This window comes from Cavia porcellus, unplaced genomic scaffold (genome assembly GCF_034190915.1).
Source record: "Cavia porcellus strain 051 isolate PalLab524CR breed Dunkin Hartley unplaced genomic scaffold, mCavPor4.1 scaffold_4, whole genome shotgun sequence".
NCBI classification, from domain to species: Eukaryota; Metazoa; Chordata; class Mammalia; order Rodentia; family Caviidae; genus Cavia; species Cavia porcellus.
Window position 1 is genome coordinate 48,111,264 of NW_026947487.1, and position 16,196 is coordinate 48,127,459.

Genomic DNA, 16,196 nt, shown 5'->3' on the forward strand with positions numbered 1-16,196 from the left:
TGAAAACTCTGAGGATTTCAGTTCATTATTTTATCTTCCAGATTGAAAAAGTCACATTAAGGTTTGACAGTGGAATTATTTATCAGAAGTCAGGAGCTTTATACATTTTCAGGTAAACAAAATTCTCAACACCACCAATGTTTTTGATTCTGTCACTAATAACGCTTCCCGTGGTAATTTTTAAGTCACTCACTGAAAAGTTTCTTTCCCCACAGAAGCAATAGGTTAATGAATGTTCTTCTACATCATGTAATATTGTTTCCAGTGACAAAATGTGATACACTTGGAAATGCATTCTTGACCAAAAGAGGCTTCCTAGATCTATGTTTTGTTTTTGTTGGGTGTCAGCAAAAATGATCTCCCAAGCTGATAGCTTCTGAATGGGAGTCTAGTAGAGCGCAGTAGACCACGCAGAGGAGTTGGTTTGCCCCATTTCTGAAGCAGAGTTCTAGCTCTCGCTCTTCCTTTCTCTGTCCCTCGTCTCTCTTGTCCCTCCCTTGTGTACCTTGCTGCTTTTTGTTTCTCTGTTTCTCATGCTAATACCCATTCCTACAAGTTTCAACTGATTTTCCACTCTTACGTATCTTTACTGCCATTCAGATGGATGTCTCGTGGATTTCTTAAGCCTCAAGGATCAAAAGAAGCACAAGGAATGAAAGTCCAGGTACTGCAATAATTCAATAAGTCTGCCATATCCTGTATAGAGTAAAAGGAGAACAAAGCCAGGGGGAAATTCTTTGGTTTAACATTGAGGGAGGGAAAAATGGAAAACCCAGAGAAACTGGATGGATATCCAAAGGAAACCATTCTTAATCAACCCCACACAGGTTATTATAACTAGGCCTTATTTCTTTCAGGCCACTATAACAAATACCATGGACTAAGTGGTTTATAAACAAAAGAAACATTTATTTCCCTGCAGAGGCTAAGAAATCCAAGACAAGTGGACTTTCATCTCTGCTGTGTAATGAGGGGTCTGTTTCCTAGTTCCTTGTTGAAGGTTATATCTTCATAGAGAAGGAAGAGGACTGAAGAACTCTCCTCTTGGGTGTCTTTTTATGAGTACGAATCACATACATAAGGTCATGGTCCTCATGAATGAATCAGTTCCTGAAGCCTACATTTCTTAATACAGCACCCTTGGAGATTAGATTTTCAACGTACAAATTTTGGGTTGGGAAAACATGCTACGCCTTGTTCACCAAGTGGTACGCAAACCAACAAGCATTAGAATTAGTCCTGGAATCTGTTGATCATCACCACATTTTTCCTTGGGTAATTCAAATATACCTTCTTTAGAAGGAGACATTCCTTTATGTAAGAACATGTTGATCACGACTATTTTGTATTGCATTTTTCCTTCTCTTGTTTTCTACCTAGAAGAGGATGCCCTATATTCAAAATAGCTTGAAAATAAAAAAAAGGGAAACAATATATTTAAGTGATGGAAGCTAGATCATTAGTATCTGTAATGAACTTCATATGTTTTTCAAAACAAATAGGATTCAATACAAATTTCAGATGTACATGACATAAAAATGCTATAGTTCTAGCATACTTTGGGTTCTCCTTTCTTTCTTTCATCTTTTCCTTCCTTCTTTCTTTCCTTTTTTCCTTCTTTCCTTCCTTCCTTCCCTCCTTCCATGCCTGGCATCGAATTCAGGATCTTGCACTTGCCAGGCAGCCACTGTGCCACTGAGCTATGTCCCAGCACTTGTTCTAGTGTACTTTGATAGCTATCAAATTAAATGGATAAATGAACCTTGATGATATGACATGGTTTGGCAAAGTTACTGTGTTGGAGAAGTAAAGAGACTGCTGAGTTTGTATCAACATTGTTCATTGAAAACTCTTCTACAAACCTTTTTGTAGTTTACAGGCTGCACAGAGAAATATGCAAAATGTAATTTTGTGGTTATACAGGAGTTCACAAAATGTGCTCACCACCTGCAAAAGGAACTAGAAACCCTGGTAAGAACAGAGTAGATGCTGATGCCTAATCTACAGAGGTCACAGGATGGCTCTCACTATGTCATTGATGATATCAATGTCCTCTGCCTTCATATAACATTGTGATTACATTTTAAAATAAGCTTTATTTTTCAGTAATTTCAGGTTCACACAAAATTTTAAACCAAGTGTATAAATACTCTTATGCCTCCATCTCTATTATGAACTGATGTGTTGCTGCAGAGTGGTCCCTTTATTACAGTTGATAAACACACATTGAGGCATCATTATCACCCAGGCTTCTGAGCTTACGATGGGGTTCACTTGTAATGACACGTATCCACCACTGTACTATCATACAGAGTGGCTTCCTTCATCCTGTCATTATTTTTTTAATCAAAGAAAAGTCAGATTTGAAGGAGCTGATTCAAATAAGTTTCTAGCTGAGGAAATACAAGAATGAACTGTGAAATTTTTCCAGCTGATGGCTTTTACAGCTGATAGCATTTTCTGTACATATGCTTGATCATTTATACTATCTTTAATATTTCTGAGCATTTAGCATTTTACCCTTGAAAAAATTACGGAAATCATAACCAGATTTTTTTTGAAAGCAAATCTGTTAGGATCAGCATTTCCCTGAAAAAGTCATAAAGAAATGACTCAGCCACAATTTCAAACGTTAATGTGTTTGGGGGTGGGTGTTTTAAAAACATTAATTTGCAGCCCAGGTGCAGAAGAGATCTTCTGGGAAGTAGGAAGGTTAGGTCAAAGTTTCATCCTTTAGAAGTTGGGGGATATTCCCAAGTGAACAATCACATGATCCGAGCTGTTAGGAGAAGTCATTTTAAAGTGCCAGAACTAAGATGAAAAAATCTCAGCCTTTTCAGGAGTTGTTGGTTTTCTGTTAAACTTAATGAAATCAGAAAATTGTAGCACTGATGAAAGATGACTAACAGAGTGTTACTCAAAAGCTTTATAACCACTTTTCAGTTCTCTGCAGTACTTTTTCTTATACTGTAACAATACCCTTGTAGAATCTCATGTAATACTTGAAAATATTTGCCTTCATAAACTGCTGCTAAAACTGTAGGTTTCCTATTTAGTGACACAGTAATCAATCAGAAAGCAAAAATTATATTTAATTGACTTTTTCTCTTCTTTTCTACTAGTGCTAATAGACTTTAAAAATGCAGTGATGGAGTTGGGGAATCCTTTAGACAATTAGTCGATATTAGACATTTAGTTTATTTACTTTGCTCATGTACTTAGCTAACTTTAAAAAAAGTGGTCAGCTATAAAAATGCAATATAATAAGGAAGAACATGTAAGCATTATTCTGCATAATAGTAAAATCATTGTAAGAAAGGAAGCTGAACTTATGAGAAAAGCTAGCTAGCAAAACGCACGAAACAGAGCTTGCTCTTCAGATATAGCTGTGCTAAAAGCTCTGACTTTTCTTAAAAATAAAAATCAAATAAATGGATACTCTCAGCTACGCGGTTTGCCTGTCCTTAAACCATCTGACTAATAACAGACATTACCTGCGACTGCCCATCCAGGATCCTACTGTGAGCTACTTCTAGAGTGTCTGCCTGGTGCCAGGCGTTTTAAAAGTATCTTTTAACTTTCATAATAATTTTTAAAGAGGATACTTCCATTTGCTTCACAATGAAGGGGAAAGGGAGCTTTTGTGATTTACACAGAACCTTAAAAGTAATATCCTGTGACCCAGAGATTCAAATCCAGTTTCTTGAAGGACAAAGAGGACACTTTGCCTTCTGCGCAATTCTGTTTCTCAGCGCACACCTCTTGCGTCTTCAGTTGTGTGAAGATTGTGATTATCTTTCTAAATTTTTGGCCAATTGATTTTCTGGAAGACTAGCTGCTTGGTGGTCAGTATGTGTATCTGACAGTGTGTACCTGTTTACTTTTTTCCAATTATCTGTCTGAATCAAGAAAACCTAATCAAAACACTGTCAGTAGGGCCGTAAGGTTCCAGACACTGGCTTGCGCACCCTGATGTGGATGAGGTATGAAGAGATAATTAATTTTTCATTTTTCTCTTAAAAAGGCTGAAAAATCTGGCTAAATTCAATATATGGAAAATATAATAATAAAATATTAAAATAACACTTACATGCAAATATAGAAGTGCTACCAAGAAGCAATTTAAAGTAAAGGATAAATGAATAATAGAGAGTAACACTGCTAGAGAATTTCAAAGTAGGGATATATCACTTTTATATAGCTGATTCAGAAAGGATTTAATGAAGATTGCAAGATCCAATAAATGATTGGATTTGTTTTGTTTCTTATTTTTGTTTAAAGAAGGAAAACTACAGGATGTATCCCAGACCTCAAAGAATTATATTCAGAATATGGGACTATGTCCTCCAATGACCTTTTCAGAAATTTTCAATAAATGAAACTAGGATGCATTGATTTTTTGTGTGTGTCTTGGAATTTGCAAGCAATTGTTTTGAGGTGTATAGACACACAATAGAGAAAACCATAATATCAGCAGTTAGAAGAAATGAACAACTCCAAAAGATACCCCTTGGGAAGTAGAGAAATGGAATTTTCCTCCTTGAATAGCTGAAGAAATTGAAAAAGAAGAACACCCTCTGTTGCCCAAGCGTTTGTACTGGGGCTGAAAAAACCAGTTTTAAAGTTTGGCTGTTGATTCAGTATCTTGAACTTCAAAGGGCCTGGACCATGTAGCAGGCTGTTCTTATAAACGCACTCATCTTGGTATCTTCTTGTCTCTTGGGATCACATATTCCATATTTCTTTTTATAATGAGAGGCTTAGCACACTGTGATCTTTTTGTTTAATATAAAATGAGCCACTATTCCCTGGGTTATTTCCCATGCTGTTAACACTTCATAAATTAACGTGTGTTTAGAATGAGATCAGTTTGCCTGATTAGTTCTCACCTCTTTTCTAATCCATGGTTGAACACCTTCATTAGACAGGCATCTGAAAATTTACGTTTGCATTCTTAAGCTGTTACTTTATGCCAGTAGCAGACCAAGACTATCGTGGATTTAAATTAATTTTTAAAAAAATCAAATGCCTAAATACCATTTCAGAAGTTTTTCTTTCATATGGTGGTGACTTGATTCTGTTTTTAATTTCTTGAGAGTTTTCCGGAAAGAGTGGAGGCAGCTAGACAGCCAGTGAACTGGTAAGAGGCACTGACTGAGTCAGCAGGCTGCCAGGAGAGGTGCTGATGGGGAAAATGTCCAGGGATGTGGATTTGTTTGGAAGAGAAGTCTAAACAGGAGCTCTGCTTGTCCTCTGAAAGCTCTAGGAGCACTGGATATGTGGGAAAACCAAGCAACTACAGTCAACACAGTCCCAAACGCGTTTCCTTTCTTTCATGTTAGACAAACATCAATTATCTTTCAAGTCCTGTATCTTGATACATGGAGCCCATCTTTAACATCTAGCTCAGTCAATCCCAATACCCACACCCCACAGACCTGGCCCTTCAGCCTCAGTTCCCTTCTGTTCCTCAAAGTTGCCAAATTTACTGCTGCCTCTGGGATTTTGCACACCTCTTCTCTTTTGTTGTGCTTTTGTCCTTGACATATCTAGTTCTCTATTCAAGATTTCAGAGAAGTCTTTCCCGACTATCTTGCGTAAATAGCAGCCAGCAGCCATTACCAGTTGTCTCTGTCCCTCCTACTAGGACACGAGGTGATAAATGTTTGCTATCAACTTTGTCTTCTTCCCCTAGAATACTGATTTCATGAGGGAATAGTCTCTGCTTTTCCTATACGCTGTTATGTCTCCAAGGCTAAGAACTGTTGTCTAGTGCATAGTAGGCGTGCAGTAACTTTTGTTGTGAATACATTGCAGTCTATTTCCTTCTTTTCTGAATATGTATTACAAACTCTGTCGCACTGTTTTGCTATCGCTTTTAAGAAGACTGGAGCAGCATGGAGGTCCTCATTTCTGCTTTTTCTGATTCACTCTTGAAAGTCCCCTTGCTGGTGGAGAAGACAGACTCCTGCATCTCATGATCACACAGAGAGTACTGCAGACAGACATGGACATTTCAAGACTTACGAGGCTCTCTGATGCCTTTCCCATGAAGACTCTGAATCGATGCCCCTTCATTTTTATTTTTTAATTCTAAATTATAAATCCATGAGGCAGGAACCATAAGATAGATGAGTGTACATGCAAGTGTTTTATATTCCTTTAGCATAGACTCAGTCCCTGTGTGCTGAAGTGTTATGATTTAGATATAAACATCCTCCCACCCTGAAAGTTTCATATGCTCAAAGGTGGGGTTTTTGGAAAGTGGATGGATTATGGTGATGCTATGCTTATTAATGGACTAACACATGTATGTTCATAGCTGAGTGTGGTATGAGGAGATAAAGTCTGGTTGAAGGAGGTGGCCCCTGGTGGTGTGACCTAGAAGGATATATTCTTTTCCCCATCTCGTCCCTTCTCTTCTTCCTGACTGCTTCAGAGTGAGCCATTTTCCTCCACTGTGTCCTCCCACTATGCTATTTCTACCTGTGAGGCCAACCAACCATGGACTGAACCCTCTAAAAAGGTGAGCCAGAATAAACCATTCCTCCTTTAAATTGTAAACGTTGAGTATTTTGTCTCAGCAGTAGAAAAGTGACTATACATTAAGTATGGGACAGAATGAATTAATTTGTACCAGTAGATATATCCTGCTTTCCATCTGCCAAGTCAGGAGATATTTGGAGATCTGCAAATGCTTTCTTTGTTGGGATATAAACCTTTGATTTGAAATTTTCAGTCACATTTTTAACACAGAATAATACAGAAGAAAGCCTTCCTGCAAGTAGAGAAATCTGTGATACTATTAGAGTAGAAATTCTGTAGCATATTCTTGCTTAGTCTTCTGACCTTTTAGTGACAATGTGATAACAAGAAAATAGAAGATTATCCTAATTTAAATTGCCTTTGGCTTCCTGATATTCACTTTGACAAGCCAAAATTAGGTATACATTTCATGCATAAACATGGAAATTATGATAACAGTGTCACACTTCAGCAAACTTGTAGTCAAAATCTTCAAGTTCTTCCTAACGAAAAAGTCATTTTCATGTAATGTACTTTATATTTACTAAGTTGCACATTTCCCTGTTCATACTTTTTTTTAAAAAATAGAAATATATTTTTCCTGAAATAAATTAAGAGAATCTTACATTTTCAGGTTTCTTTCTCTACCCAGTTTACATGGGTAGCTCAAAGGGCTTTAAGAACATCCAGGTACTTTTGTACCCTTGTAGAAATCAGTGTCTTGTTGCATTACTAAAGGAGGAAGTAGGAGTCATTGGGTTGGTGTCCAGTCCTGAGCTGTGCTGAGCATCATCTGGGGATTTTTGAGGACTGAGGTGCTCAGAAAACTTAACTATTTCAATGAAATCTTCTAACTCTTCCCTCAAATCTTACCTTTGCTTCTGGATGGAATCTGATCATTTCTTCCTTTAAGGCAAATTCATACGAAGAAAGGTGAGGTAGTAGGCCATATCATGTACTCTACGTTGGCTTTTGGGGGGCATCTTAGAATGTCAAAGAGGTGAAATGTAGTAGTATGCTCAGATCTAAGTCTGCTCAAATAGGCTTATTTTAAATGTCCATAAAATATGTAGAGTTTGTATTTTTCAATGATATATTCTATTAATCCTTTGCCAGACAGGTTAGCATAATGCAATATTCCCTAGTCATCTACTTGTAGGAAAATTAAAGGGTTCCATAGTCAAATTAATTTGGAAAATGATATAGTAAATAAAATCAAGTCAGACTTTCCTGTAGACCTGTGGAAATTAAGGAGTGTTAAATAGGTATGACACAGAGTAATTAAGGTAAGGTAAGTGAAGGGAAACAAAGCTAAATTTACTGGAAGTTCAGCTGCCAGAACTGGGAATGCTCATAAGATGTGCTTGGAGTGACGTAAGAAGGTTTCTGCTCTGCAGGGCTGCTCTGGAGCCAAATGTGTCCTCAGATGTGAACTGGCAGACTCACATGTAGTGTCAGGATTGAGGAATGGAGGGGTTTCTAGAAGGTCTGTTTCCTCCCTCTTCATTCATTCCCCTTTTGCTGTTGAGAAAATCAAGACACGAGAATCTTCAGGCATTTCTGGCAAGCATTTGAATACTTTCCTACCATACACTTGATTAGTATAAATGCTTGTGCTAACTTCCTGTAAGTTATTTTCATATGAAGTTATTTGCATGACTGTTAATATTTAAATGATATGATAATAATTCTAGATAAAGTGAAAGGTAGATTTGAAGTGTTTTGGGGATGGTTATTTGTCTTAATGTCAATTGTTTGGATCATATGTAAATTGGAAATAGAATATTAAGTAGATGATATTCAAATTTATTTAATGTATGTTGTAGATTATCCCGAGTGAAATATCACTTTCCTCTTGTTTACAGTCAGACTCTTTGAAACTGCAACAAGCTTTAACATTTTCATGTGATTTTTTCCTGGGCATGTAAAGTATGTACTGTGTACCTAAAGTGTAATTGTGTATGTTTCTTAGAACTCACTTCTAAAGGAAAACTAAGATTAATGGTTATAAGAAGTGACATTCATGAACATTAGATGAAACTTAAGAAATTTTCTAAACAATTAACAATGTAAGTTATTGTAAAGGACTATATGGAAAAATAAAAACAATATATCTAAACTTCCATAAAGCAATGGGTATTTTATTTTAGTATAGATTTTGTATAAATTTTTAGGGAATCAGTGAGCTCTTTAGAGTGCCTTGAGATGCCCTTTTCTGGTAATTCTGTCTAAATAAACATGAAGAGAAGTAAGTTATGAAAGCTGATAGAGTCTGCACTTGCTCTGATCCAATTAAGTCCCTAAATTTTTTAATTTGCTTATAGAAGTATCATTTCCAATTATATTTTAAAATTGTCCTACATATAATAACATGCAAAACCTCTGAATCTTCAGGACAGCATTACAAGAATATTGGCACAAACTCAATAATCCAATACTATTTTTGATAAAGTGTAGCTTTCAGAAACATTTCTCAACTTACCACGCACAGTTGTTGACATTTTGCCATTGAAGTCTTTTTAATGAACGATCCTTTGAAATTAGTGTGGAGACTTGACTTTACACCGAAGTAGATGAGACTATAAGGAGCCACCAAAAATAAAATCTTTCTAAGCATGCCTGATTTTGTAGAGATTTATAATGATATCACAACATCCATGGATCAGTGAACACGAATTTGTTTTTGAAAAAAGCATAGGCAATTAGAGAGTCCCAGAGAGACGGTCTGGGCATGATAAAAACAAAATCTACTGGTGTAATTCACTAGATTTGGACTAAGTACTACAGTCTTTGAGGCTTGTTAAAGTTGCCCTTGGATGTCAACATTATGTGGAACGCAACCAACACTGCAGAAACGTTTGGCTCTAATGTGGTCAGTTGTCTCAGACATAACCGTTACAGTATTTTGAACTTCCTGTCCCAGGGTCCCAGAGAGCAAAGTGGGAGGCCATCATTTTCCATATTTAAATTAAGAATCTAGGAAGGAACCCTAGGATATAATAGGATATTGACACAATAATTTCTGCTTTTCTGTCTTTTCTGTTTTTATGAGGTTCTTTTAAGTGTTTTAGTTTCAGTACTTAAAGATATCCTCCGCCAACATACAAAGTGCAAAACTGAAAACAGAGGTGTTGGTGAGGTAGTCCAGTGACAGGGGACTTTCCTAGCACGTTGGGGGCTCATTCATCCATCTGATTTTACTCTAATTCAAAGTTCGAAACAGGAATTCATCTTTCTTCTTCCCTCGTTAGGAATCCCTTTATGGTTGAGTTCCCCTACAAAGACATCTTCAGGATGTACCATGTTTGTGTGCACACATACGTCTGTTTTGGAAATACCTACTGTATTCCATTGACCCATTTATGCACTACAAAACATTCTTTGATCCCTGAATCTTCAGAGTATATTTTCATTTCTATAAATATCAGTATCATTATTATTTCTCAGAGGTTTCCCAGATGCCCTTGTTTTATTTATTTTTCCATACAGCATGTAGGAAAAAGCAGCATATCTTTAAATACTCATTGGTATTTTAATGGGAGCTACATTTAACTCTTAATAATCATAAGATTTTCTGTTTTGTCTTTTTGCATTTTAAAAAAATTTCCCTCATTAAAATTGTGCATATACCTCATTATGGTTGCAGTTTTTGGTGTCTATCAAAGTGAATCCATATATTCAATGGAAGTCTTAGCTTTTACAAAGCTTCCCTCTCTCTGAACTCCACAGTAGAAGAAGCTGTTCCTCCAAACATGCTAACAGGTTGATTTGGAGAAGCCATCACCCAGCAGTCTAATGATGCTATATGTGTCCCTGATTGACAGAGGGACTGAGAGCCTTTCCTTCTTAAGCTGGACATCAGCTGAGGAGTTTTCATTCAAACAGGTTCTCTCTTCTCCTGGGCAGCTCCCTCTAGGGACTTACACGGGGTTTACTATGTTACCAACTCTCTTACTCTACACTGTCTGCCTCTTACCTTAGAAGAAATATCAGACATCTTGTACAAGCTCATCCATAGGGCTGTAGATAGAGTATGCCTTTGGATTCATCCATTCCCCATGACTTGGTCTCTTTTCTCTTGTGGCATACCTGCCCATACTACCATTCCAATGCTCTCCTAATGATCTGTTTACATCTTCTCCTTCATTCCTAAGTACCTTTGGTAGTGTTTCATTTCTCATTCTATGCCATGACTGCACTATCTCCACTAACTCCACATTGGGGCTGGACCCTTCTCTGTGGTGGGGCTCTGCTTGCATACGGTAGCACGCTTAGTAGCACTCCTATCGCTACTCACTAGATTTCAGGAGCACCCTCCTGCAGTGTGACTATCAACAGTGTCTGCGGACATTGGCAAATATCGTATGCAGTATAGAAACCCAGCTACATGGGAACCACTGGTCTCTATGCCCACCGGAGAGCTCTGGAGGATATTTTCATTTATTGCTTTGCCGTGCAGCCCCCTTGATCAGCTTCCACGTGCCTCTTCCTAGACACCTTACCAGGTCTCTGTGAGCTTCCCTTTCCTGAGTCAGGAACCACCTCGAGGCTCACGTGGGAGGCCACCTTTTGCTCCTGGTACCTCAGAATGTGGGGGAAGTTTTCAATGCCTTGGGCCCTGTGGCTCTACCTTACAGCAGCATTGAGCCTTGTGGGTGGTGTCCTAAGCAGTTGTTGGTTTCATGTTTTCTATTGCAACTGGGTTTCTCCAAGTGTAGGACATGATCAAATAGAACAAAGGATACAACACTGCGAGGGGACGGATTTAGGGACACTCGAGAATCTTCATTCAATGAGACAGCTTAGAGAATGAATTTGATATATCTACTCATTGTTGAGTCTTCTTAAGTCTGCTGTTCTTCTACATACATAGCTTTGATTTCTATTGGAATTTAATACAAACAGTACAGTGAGGGTCAAACCTGAAATGTTCTCTCTTTTTCTCCTTGAGCTCCATTCATTACACACTTTGAATGTATTCTCAGTCTATTCCGCTTTCGTTAGTTGGCAGTTACTTCTTATTGCTCTTCTAATTATATTCTGAAGTCTTTTGCAGTTCCTTATTTGTCTTGCTTTCTAGCCTAGATAGAGCCTAAAATGTATTTTCCACCTGTGCTTTGCTCTGTTTGCTTCTACCACTTAATAATATTTGTTGTGCAATGATTATTTTTCAAGATCCCTCCCCCCAGGAGATAGGCTTCTTAGCTTCTGTTGTGTTTAGATGACCGTGCCTCTAAAACGCCTGCTGTTTCTTTTGTCTCTTTGACAAATTCAGAGCAGCAGTTTGGAATATTTAGTGTTGTGTTTCTCTCGCTGAAGTTAAAAAGAAAATGTCTTTGTGAGCCTGCCTTTTAAGGGTCATGGTGTGTCAGCGTTTGCTAAACAGGTTCTCTCCTGGGTAGAGGCAGCTGTGGGTGGTGGCCCACTTTCTCTGAGATAAAACTGTCTTTGTGAGGCTTCTTAATTTTCCTCTCTTCATTCTCCCAATAACCATTTCTTTGGTTGGAATGAGAGATTTCAGCACTGTTTTTTGCACATATGCATGTGTGCATACACGCATGTATACCTAGCGCAACACAGGGGTGATCTACCTCCAAATGCAGAAGCACGTGACCTTTATTTTTTGAGAACATGTGCGCTAAAGGTCAGAGAGCAGGAAGGCACAAGAGGACACATACCCAACTTTGCCTGCACTGTGTTCTTCTGCTCTGATGCAAGAAATAGTTTGCATGATGGTTGAGTTGCAAATCACAATTCAAGTCAGGTCACTGCTGACCCCAAATCCTGAGTACGTGTTCCATGCTGTTGTCCTGCAGTGGGGTGATTTAACTCTGATGCATGCATTTCTAGGCCGTTTTGCTGCCAAGCATTAGCATAGTAGAAAAACACATGGTCTCAGTCCTTACTGAATGCCCTACTCATTGGTGGAGAAGAAAGGTACCCAAGGCAGATGACTTATGAGGCAGCAATGCCGTCCTGCTGACCTCTGTCCCTGCTCTGCATGGGCAGGGATTGATAGGAGCACTGTCTACCCTGGCTAACATTGAATTTTTGTAAGGAGCTCTCTGGCAGACAGTGTGAAGAGGAACTTGGTCAAAAGCCTGACCACCATTGAGAGGCAGCTTGGTCATGTTGGTGGGCAGAGGCCAACTCTTGTGAGCTCCATACCCAACATTTTCAGAAATTTTGTGACTTGGTTGTGAAACACAGACATGATTAAAAAGTTAAATGATATATAGGCTTCTGAGTAAGTAAATGAGATTTAAAAAAGATAAAACACTCAAAATGCATCATTTCAATTATTTAAATATACTTTTCTATGATTTGTTCTTTTAGTGTGAGATAAGGGGGTTGAATCCAGAGTTTTCACACTGAGTTACATCTCCACCCTGCATATTTTATCTTTCATTTTGAGACAGGTTGTCCAGGTGGGGCTTGAACTTGCAATCCTCATGATCTGTTTTTGAGATACAGCGATGTATTCATTCTTGTGATGGAATATTACCTAATGGTGTGCTGTGTGGATCTCTTCCAAGTTTGTGTACAGTGATATTTCCCTAGGTAGTTTAAAATTGGCCATGGTGGGGATATTTACTCTATGGAAATTGCCCTATCAACCCAGGCTGCTCTGCCCTCTCCCAAATCCTTCCCACCTACAGTCCATTGTTAAACATTTATGAGTACATTGTTGGAAACCTGCAAATATTATATAATTACCATGCAAGTAAATATGATTCCCTTCATAACTACATGAATCATAGCACCTGCACTTTGTCAGAATTGGAATAATATTATTTTTCCTATTAGTCCACCTACTGACTTGTCAAAGCCACATTGAAACAGTTAATGCTGTTGTGTTAGGTACCAAAATGTTGGAATCAGACTCTGCTACTGAGTAGATTGTTTACTCAAATTGGTAGAAAAATGCATGTGGGGTTATGAGAAAATAACAAGGGAGAAGGGAAAATGAGGGGCTGTTGAGGGAAGGAGATAGACCCTGGGAAATTAGCAGCAGGCACATCTCTTGGAACTTACACAAGCTCATTTTTTGTCCCTGGAAATTATTTTAAGCCTTTAATCTTAGGTAATGTTGGGACCTCAAGAATGAGAGGCTTTTTAAACTTTAGTGTTTCTAGGTTAATAAAATGTAAGCCAATAAAAGCATGCCCCTTCATGCCAAAAGAAGCAGGACACCTGTGACAAGCCAGGGGACCTTCCACTGGGTTGAGCCAGTGACAAACGCTTGCCTGTTCTCAGGCCTATTGGGAAGCATAAGTGAAACCAGTCTGCAAAGAGAACCTGTTTGCAGCTGCTCTGTCTACATTCTGGTGTCCTTCTGAGGCCTGTGTTTTTATGACAAGCTGGCCAATGAAAATAAAAGGAAACTGAGTTTCTGAAAAGCAGCCAGCCCAGAGTCGCTCGTGGGCTCTCTTGGTTTATCAGCTCATGCCATCCCAAGCCTGTAAAGTGACTGTCAACCAGTGCCCTCTGCACCCTCCCTAACCCAGTCACCTCACAGGGGTCTTCATTTTCCAGCAAGCTCTAGACTGTTCTTTAATTTTCAGATTCGCTTTGGTGTGTTGTCAGCTTTCCTGCTGCTACGAAAAAATACCCACTCCCCATGACTTAAAAGAGGCACAGTTTTTCATTCAGCTCAGTGCTTCAGTCCACAGTTGCCTGATCCTGAGGGTGTGGAGCAGCAGAAATGCTCAGTCCTTGGCTCCTGGGAAGCAGAGTGCAGGAAACTGCCCTGAGCCCTCCAGAGACACTGCCCACAATAGCCACTTCAGGACGGATCCTTTTGAACAGCACATTCAGATAGGAGCATGAATGGGTCAACCTGTGGACAAGCATGATTTCCACATGAACCAGTCACCTCTCTGGGAGATCCATAGTCCAACTGAACTGACCAGTAAACTAACCAGTCACAGTTGGTGGCTGAGGAATAACAGAAATGCCCTTGCCATATGTTTCATAAAATCTAGTTAAAGAGAACACTCTAATTCAAGTGATGCCCATCCCCAAGAGCTTCGATTTTCTGTCTAACAATTCCATTACCCTTCAGGGAGAGCTTGAGGGCTCTAAGAAGACATTAAGAGTCAAAATTGTGAAAATCTTAGCACTCCTAATTTTAGTCTACTATTTGATTTTTTTTGGTCAATTTTTGATTGATTAAAGAGTATCTTAGAATTCATTTTTCACTTCTCCGTGCCATGGGTTCTCTGAGTGCCCTTCAGAACCACCTGGAGGGGCTGGGAGAAACAGATTGCTTGGACCCACCCTCAGAGATCTGAGTTCATAGGTCTGGGGTGGGCTGGAGGAAATGCATTTCTAACAAGTTCACAGGTTCCTCTGTTGCTCTGGGGCCATTCTTTGAGACATCTCTCAGGAGAGCACAGTGGGTAAAAGTCCTATATTTTGGAAAAGGAGAAACTGGGATATAAACTTGTGAGCATGGAGCCAACTGAGCAAGTCAGATCTGAAGAGGGGAAGCTAAGCAGACTTGAATCTGGCCATGGAGGGTCTGGGGAGCTAAGGTCTGGCCAGGGTTTGAATGGTTAGGCCTCGGGGTAGTGACATCATGAGCTGGCTGCAGCACGGACCAGGCCCAAGCTGCTTTCAGGTGTGGCCATAATGAATGGAGCCCGTGAGGATCATGCATCAAAACCGCCTCCCATGCAGCTCCAGGCTGGTGTCTCTGCTCTGCTTTAGAGTCACCTGGAGAGCTTTAAACACTTCCAGGGCTCAGGCACACCCCAAACTAGTGAAGTCAACTTCTAAGGCTGCAGTGTGGGCAGTGAGACTCTTCAAATGCACGTTTAAAGAAGGAACAGCCCCCAAACCCCAGAGAGGATGATTTAATTAGTCTGGGAATATGCTTAAACATTCACTATCATCTGTTTTACTGAAATCGACTTAGGTGATTTTAATGATCACTTAGTGCTCGGCACAGAGTAATCCTCCAGTAAACATATGTTGAACACATTAATTTATGACTACTTTTGTGTCCCATTAGGCACTTCTGAGCCTGGAGTGCTGACAAAACACTTACGATCTGACTGGCTCTCTCGTCAGTGTGGGTGCTAGGGATAGCCCCCATCCAGGCTAGTACCTGCTTTGATGAGAAGCAAGGAAATGAAGTGTATTGGATATTCATGGAAATTAAGAACAAATCAAAAGAGAAATAATGCTGCATGCGAAGGTCAATAAGTAGAGTTTTCCCGGGATTCCACTGTGCTTATCTGTTTTCACTCCATGCCCATCTCTTTCCATGTCATAGAATGGCCCTGGGGTGCGACAGAGCGGAGGAGAGACAGAGACTGTGAGACACTCACCAAGTCAAAACTACTTACTCTCTGCATCTTTACTGTAAAATAGTTGCTGAATATTTACAGAGTGAGTCCTCCCATAAAGATGCTGGTAACATTTTCATATCTCTAGATAGAAGAAGCTATGACTAGAAGAACTGTTTTCAAGTACAAGAAGATAAGATTATTGCTATCTTAATCAGGCCCATTGGTATTGTTTGAAAGTTTTATTTCTTTGCTTTTTTTTTCTTTAAATTAAGAAGCATTAAAATCTACAGACAAAATCCAAAGTGTGATCCACAAACCCGTAGTCTATGGGGCATCTCAAGCTTTCTAAGAACTGCAGAGATGCTTCTGAGTGCT